This window comes from Glycine soja, chromosome 11 (genome assembly GCF_004193775.1).
Source record: "Glycine soja cultivar W05 chromosome 11, ASM419377v2, whole genome shotgun sequence".
In the NCBI taxonomy this organism is placed as follows: domain Eukaryota; kingdom Viridiplantae; phylum Streptophyta; class Magnoliopsida; order Fabales; family Fabaceae; genus Glycine; species Glycine soja.
The window spans coordinates 53476900-53484705 of record NC_041012.1 but is presented as its reverse complement, the minus strand read 5'-3'; the positions used below and the strand labels follow the sequence as shown (position 1 = coordinate 53484705).

General features: G+C 32.6%; 1 long non-coding RNA gene across 2 annotated transcripts; it reads left to right on the top strand.

Moving 5' to 3' along the window:
• The first annotated feature begins 7009 nt into the window (after positions 1–7009).
• LOC114376123 lies at positions 7010–7730 on the top strand. 2 transcript variants are annotated; one of them, XR_003658908.1, is made up of 2 exons: positions 7010–7275; positions 7401–7730. It is a non-coding gene; the product is annotated as an uncharacterized LOC114376123 (long non-coding RNA). The 2 variants fall into 2 exon arrangements; XR_003658909.1 differs by having other exon boundaries at positions 7010–7288.
• Positions 7731–7806: the final 76 nt, after the last annotated feature.

The window sequence follows — 7806 nt, the reverse complement described above, 5'->3', positions numbered from 1 at the left end:
GTATAGGTTTTAGTGTTTTCTCCATAAATGGAATGGCAAGTGTATTAACAAGTGCAACTATATTCTTATTTATAACGATCTTCTATCAGGAAATTCTCATGTATACTAATTAGCCTCACTCATACAAGGAGAATGTGCAACAAACAAGCATGTACTTATTTTGAAATATATTAAATGGATGATGTCCCCCTCTCCCATCAGTTAATTTTCTTTATTAATTTTGATGTGCCGACTTTTGCCATTTTTAATTAATCATATCATTTGGTATGTTTATAATAAAAAAGGTATATGTTTTGATAAACATGATAATTATTTTCACGTATCAATCTTATTTTTGTAAAGTAAGCTTCTATCATTTTTTAATCACTTATTTTTGTAACATCTTTTTTCTAATTAAACATATAAAATTTTAAGTTTGATTGTTGATATTGTTTTATAATTTTTAAATTTTCAATTATTAACATGAAGCAAGATGTTTAAAAGAGAGTTTTGTCATGAAAATTAAGTTTGCACAATAACTATTTAGCGTACAAAAAGATGTATATTTGTTCTAAGATGGAAAATAAATTAAATTAAAAATCCACATGCAAGTATGTTAATTAAAACAATTAAGTATAATAGTTATTAAAACTAATTTGATAAAAATTATAGTAATTAAAAATATCAATATGATAAAAGAAAAATTTAATAGAAAAAATAAGCTAACAAAGTTATAAATGTGTTTAAAAGTAACATGTAATGTGATACATTTTAAAAGAAAAAAAACTAAAGAGAGTAATTCACGTTTAAGAATAAAATATAATTTAATTTATTTTTATATTATTATTACCTTCTTAATTTTTTTACTTCTTGAAAAAAATTCTCAAAGTTATTATTTTTTAATTGATCTATGCGACTTATCATACATTGAATATCCATTTTATTTTACTAATACTTTTTAACTTTTTCTTAAACATTGATGCATTATTACAAATATCAATTCAAAAAGACAACAAGTAAATAGATTAAATCATTAGCAAAATTGGCAATTAAAGCTTTTGTTATCGGGTAAAATAATTCGACAAATCAATTACATCAATAACATTAATTGCTAATTAAATTGTTTTAAAATAAATTTTTATATAATATATATATATATATATATATATATATATATATATATTTATATATATATATATATGTGTGTGTGTGTGTTTTGTTTTATGGGTTGATCCCATGTGATAGTTACGTATTCATTCCATAAAAAAATATTAAATAAAAATAAATTATTTTTTATTAAAAAATATATATTATATGAAAATAGTATACAAAATCAAATCATTTCATAAAAATCCATAATGCACTGAAATAAAATTATTTTATTTTTAATGATATACATTCTAGGAAACAATTCAAATTAAAATGAGACTAAACAAACTGAAATTAAATACATAATCATATATATAATTTTCATTTAATTATATGAAGAGTGGTAATTGGCTCAAGGTCTTCTTTTTTGGGTTGAAAATTGATAGGGGGGTTGGATTCATGTTTGTTACTTGTGAGAGTGATTAAGCTGTTGCTCTTCAATTACTCGACCAAGAAAATGTTCTCTTGCATCTATATGCAGCCTTAATTTAGAAGATTAATGGGTAGCATCATCCTTAGAATCTATCATTTGTTCATGTCACTTTTTGTGTGTTGGATGCATGGCCAGTAGCCATGAAACATTACTTGTTTGCTGATGCTTCTCGTGTTTCCTTTATTAGGTTTAGTTTTGGTTTTGTTGTCTTTATTTCTCACTCATAAAAACAATATAAATAATTTAAATCAATATTTGATATGACAATTATTTCTATTAACAATTAATAGAAATTTGAGAAAATATTTTTGGAGATATTTTAACTCTTCTCATTTTATATTCTTTTACTTTGAATCTCGCATCTCTGTGATTCTTGTGTTGCTTTAACTCATTTTTTAATGTTGTGTTGAGGATGCGTTTGAGGTTGGTGGAGATGAGTGTAATAGGAGAGTTTTTTTTTTTCTTTAGTTGTTTCTAGAGGTTTAATATCATTAGAAATCATATTTGAATTTTAAATTATAAAAAGCAAATTTTGCCCGCCAAAATATGTCACAAATGTTCACAAAAAATTATATAATCTAAGTCGTTAATAATGTTTAAAAGAAAATAGTAAAAAAGAGCAATTTTTATTGGAAGGCTGAAAACAAAAATGATCTAAATTTGAGATACAAACATAGGTAAGAAATAAAGAAAATTCCTACCTTTTATTGTGATATTTTTATATGTTTATCTTTTAACTATTCTCTAAACAATCAACTAACTTGACTAAAAAATAAATAAACAAACTAGCTATTTTGTTTCAAACTTTCATGTCAAATTAATTGTATTAATTATTAAACTCCTAAAAGATAAAAATTCGTTAAAAGAATAGCATTTTTTTAAAATAAAAATATGTACAAACAAACATTTATAAAATTTAAAAAAGATCAATTTAATTCATCCTTAAACTATTTTTTAATTGAGTCTCTAAATTACAAAATTGGTTTTTACTATCTAGATTTAGTTTATGATGATTTGAAGAACTCGAAAATGATAATTTTGGTTAATTATACTGTTTTTATAGAAATTTAACTATTTTTTTTACATAATAAAATTAACCATTAAAAAGAGAGACGAAAATAGACCAAAATTCATCATAAAGGTATGAAGCGCGCGAAATCGAACGAAGAATAAAAAACCGATGGTCTTATCCTATTTTTTTTTTCAGTCCTCAAGACGTCACCTTCTGAAATTAGGATCATAAAGATAATCATCATCTTAGTATTTATGTGATTCAAAATTTGTAGGATAAACTGTTAGCCCACTCCGTCGGCACCGGTGGAACAAGCCACCGCGAGACCAGAACGAATCAGGACCAGGCCACCGCGTCTGCACGATTACTATGTGACTGGGCTACCTGGGCTACCACATTAGCTTCATCTGTAACAATGATAAGTAGGGCACGTGTGGGTTATTAGAGTAGGCACGTGTTAGAGTTAGTTAGCAATAACCGATTCTGTTAGGCGGTTACCATGGCAAATCATTGGCCATAAATACTGATATACCTTGTAATAAAGGAATTAATGAAAGATTAAGCCATTTGTCTGAAAGGAGTTTCTTCCCTTCCTCGAATAAGGGTGAACCTATTCTCATTCACGTCCATATTCATTCACGCGCATTCCTTCCTTCATCTCTCCCACCACTATAACCACAACGACTTTCTCTTCCCTCCGCCGCGAACCATAGCACCTTCTCCACACTCCGTCGTGAGCCATAACATAAACCCTACCATTTCATTGTCAATGGCGAGCAAACTTGCTAGTAAGTGGGAGCTACTGGACCGGTGGAGAGGCATCGAGGAAGAAGAGGAGAACCACGATGACGATAATGTTGATCCCTCCAAACGTCGTAGCCTCCACCTCAACAAAGAACAATGGTTATTGCTATTTCTCCCTTTTTTTTGTTTTCAGCACCAGAAATAATTCAAACTACAGTCTACTGATCGCTATTTGTTTTAATAATCATGGAATTGCAATGTTGATATTAGCTTTCCCTTGAATTTTGACTTTATTTTTAATGGGAATTATTTTGACTTGTTGCTGAAAGCAAAATAAATCAGAGTGATAATACCTAAATCAGATTTTTACTCTCTTTGATGCATACGCATTATACATATTCCTCATTGTCATACCCTAATTTCGTTCGGGGACCATTGTTTGTTGACATGCGACTTTCGCTTGACCACCTCAAAATATTTAACACCTATCGTTGTGGAATCCGTAAAGTTCCGAGATGTTTCGAGAAGAAACCGGTCAAAAACACGAAAACGGGAGTGCATTTAGCAAAGTGGGGTGTGTGTAAATAAACTGTTACACTCTAATTTCATCCGAGGATCATTTTTTATCGCTTCGGAAAGCTTAACACTCATCACGGTGGAATCCGTAAAGTTTCGTGAGATTTTGAAAAGAAAACGGTCAAAAACACAAAAATGGAGGGGGTGAACTTAAAATGGAGGAAGACAAATGTCAATAATAAAGCATACTTAACAAATGACTTAAATTGAATATTATAAATACCTCTCCCGTCCATACGTTGGCTGCAACATGCTTAACATACTCGGTCAGCACGAATGGGTCGGTCGGTCCACCCAGAAATCCCTCAGGCTCATCTATAGCAGCCTATGCACCGGTGTCTGCACCAATGTCTAGTACGTCAGCTTCTACCATCGGCTCATCCGCAACTACGTCAGCCTCAACCGCAGGTACCACTGGCTCAGCGTTCGCAACAGTGACAGGTACTCGTTGCCTGCGTGCGGATGCGGTCGGCCTTCGCTATTGGGGAGAATCGTCAGAATCATCACGAACCTCTCTCCCCAGACCTCTGTCACTAACCCTACCTAAGGCACGGCCTAGGCCTCTAATCCTAACCATGATCTACAAATGTCTACCACAAATTCCATCACTGATTTCATGCACTCAAAGTCATGCAAGTTCTAAGAATGTTTAAGTAATGTTGAAGGATTTCATTGGTCTAACACAAATTTGATTGACTCAAAGTCATGCAAGTTCTAAGGATTTCAGTGTGATTGGTTTGAGGGTGAAGAAGATAAATATTGGCTTATTTGTGTCTACTATTTTCAACAATGTTTTACTTATTTGGCATATTCAAGTTTCGGTTTTTTGTGTGCATAGTGAAGGTTTGGGATTTCAAGTAGCTTCTCAATGAGGATTTTGGTATGGTCTATGCCATTTCTTAGAGTGTAACCATGAATTTGCTTCACTTGCCTCATTACATCACAAATCTTTTTTGGTTTGAGTTGACTTCTCAAATGTTGGAAACTTGGAAGTTGTTTGTTGTCTCAGATAAATGTCACTTCTAATCTCAGTTTGGTTGGTTTAACTTGTGCATCAAATAAAAAAGTGCATAATGCATCCTAAATATATACAATAATTATTTCTATCCTTAATTAAAAAGTTGCAACACATTAATTTGCTAGAAGTAATATAAATATAGTAAAGAAGAATAATTAACCTTAGGAGGTTCAATTTGTAGTTACATGAAGTGTTTTAGACCAACTTAACTAAAGGCTTAAGCTGTTGGGTGGGAGGTTCAACATTGGTTTTATATATGTAATATACCCTTTCATGCAATATTACTTTGGGCTTTATGCATTTATAATGCGTAGGCCCACCCTACCTTGTGTGCTAGAATTCAACTTAATTATGAATGGTGTGGCAAGGAAAATAACTCATGACCAACTGGTCATAGAGATTCTGGTTCTGGTACTATTTCAAGGAGCAATACTCCTTACAACCTAACTTGTTAAGTGAAGACTCAAGATCTGTAACATGAAGTAACCAATAGTGAAAGTTGAAGCTTGAAATGGAACAATTATGCAAGCATTAACTCTACTTATAAGGTGGTTTTCCAACAAAGATAATTGGGATACACAACTATTCCTTAACCCTCAGAATGGATGATAACAATTAAAACAAAAAGAAAAAAATGTAGTATGCATAATGAGAAATAGATATGCAAGAGTTTGGTCTATGAACAATAAGCTACAATGCTACAACTGAGAAAATATGAACACAACAACAACAACAATAAAAACAAAGTCTTATCCCACTAGGTGAGGTTGGCTACATGGACCACACAACGCCATTTGGTATGGTTAAAAAAGAAAATATGAACAAAATTAAAAAAAATAATTACACGGTTTTCTTAACAAAAATGATGTTACTTCCCACCCTCCACTTATAAATGTCAACTTCAATTCAAACCAAAAAGCCTCAAAACCAAACCAAAAAGCCTTAACATGTTCAAACATTTCAAACATTATACAATATACAAGATTATGCATTATACAGTACAAACCAAAAAAGTCTCAAAACCAAATTTCAAACCAATATCAACTTCATCAAATAATGAACGCATAATTTCAAACTTTTTTCATTACTCAATCGTACTCTACTTCAGCCTAAAAGCCTCAAAACTAACCCTAAATCGTAATAAAAATCATTTTTCATAATTTATAACATATTTGCCATTTTTTAAATAGATTCTTACAGATCAACTTGATCCGCCACCTCATTGCGGATCAAGTTGGTTCGTACCCAAAATACAATTGTGGATCATCATTTGCGGATCAACCAAGCTTGTGGACCAACCTAAATACCCTAGCGGATCAACCTAAATACAGCAAAGTAGAAGAAATGGAAATGGCGCTTACCTCGACGGTGGACGGTGGAGAAGCTCTTCACGACAATCTCCTCAATGCGTGCAACTCCATGTCACTGCAAATGGCAATGCCCCGGAAGAAGAATACCAAAAACGCGCAGGGAAATTAAGACCACGGCGCCGCAGGGAAACCAAACAGTGACGCTAGGTGCACTCGCGAGAGAAACCTAAAGCGTTGGGTGAAGAAGAAGAAATGGAAACACTAGTGAAGAAGAAGAAGAAATGGAAACGTTGGTGACGAAGAAGAAGAAGAATGTGAAACGCGGGAGGGAGAGAGAAAGTGAAGTGTTTTTTTAAAAATTAGTCAGGGGTATTTAAGTCTTTTTTTACTCAAAATGTTGGGTGCACGAGCAAAAATGCTGGGTGCACCTAACATCACTCTAAATATAAAGAGTATGTATATATATGATGTGCTGCTATTAACTAGGATTGGATTGAATAACTTAAGCAATTTTTTTCTGAAATGAGAAATGTTTTTTTTTTATATCTCTATCTCATCATATTGATCAATTTATCACATAATATTTTCCTCTATCTTTGTGTTTGCTATATACAAAACTTAAGTATTAAATACAAATTCTCTCCATGTTGGAAAAGGGGCAAAGCTGAAAGTCAATCGAATGCAAGGTAGCTGATGGTTGGTACTTTCCTTGGCAATTTGGCATATGACCGTTAGTTAGGTTCATTTCATGCATATATGAATTAGTATAATGAAAGTGAGTTGGAGTGATTAATATGCATGTCCAAGTCCAACATACAATGATTTCATCACCTCCTACACCTCCCTCTCCCCTTCCCATTAGTTTTGGACCAGGCAACCGGACATACTCCTTCTCAGTATCTTCAACTACTTCCCCACCTTTCTCGCTCGTTCCTTCCTCCCCATCTGATGACAATCTTCCCCTAATTCTGCACAAGATCACTAATGTTCCATCATCAATATTTTCATTGGATCACCAGCAATTCCAATCCAAGACTCCATGCCTCAAGGACTTGTAAGTCATGCAAGTGCGTACGATCCATATACAACAACTGCATGCAACTCAGAAATTGATTTTGCTTTCCGTCCTCTCATTAAATAACACTAACCACTTGTTTTTATCTCCATGAATAAGAACAGGTTGGAATGGTTTATACAAAGATGTTGCAGTTGCTGTAACAAATTTCCTTGAATCATCCTAACGACACACAACATCTCAAGTGTTCAACAGAATTTGTTCCCAGTGGTTATTATATACTTAGGCATTCAATCTCCTTAACCGTTTTCATTTTGCCAACTGTATTCTCATTTAATAATTATGTGTCTCTTATTATTTCTCTTCTCTACCTATCATAATTCTCTGGATACCCGTGCTGATAGCTCGTTTCATCAGTTTAGCATTTCTTAACAGTGCTGCTGGTGCATCGAAGCTTAAGAATCTATTAAAATCCAAATAAAATAGATAGAAAATGCCAAGGGATTTTTAAACTTGCCTTTGCTTTACAAAGCATTTTATGATAAACCATTTTAAGTCCTCTTTAAAAAT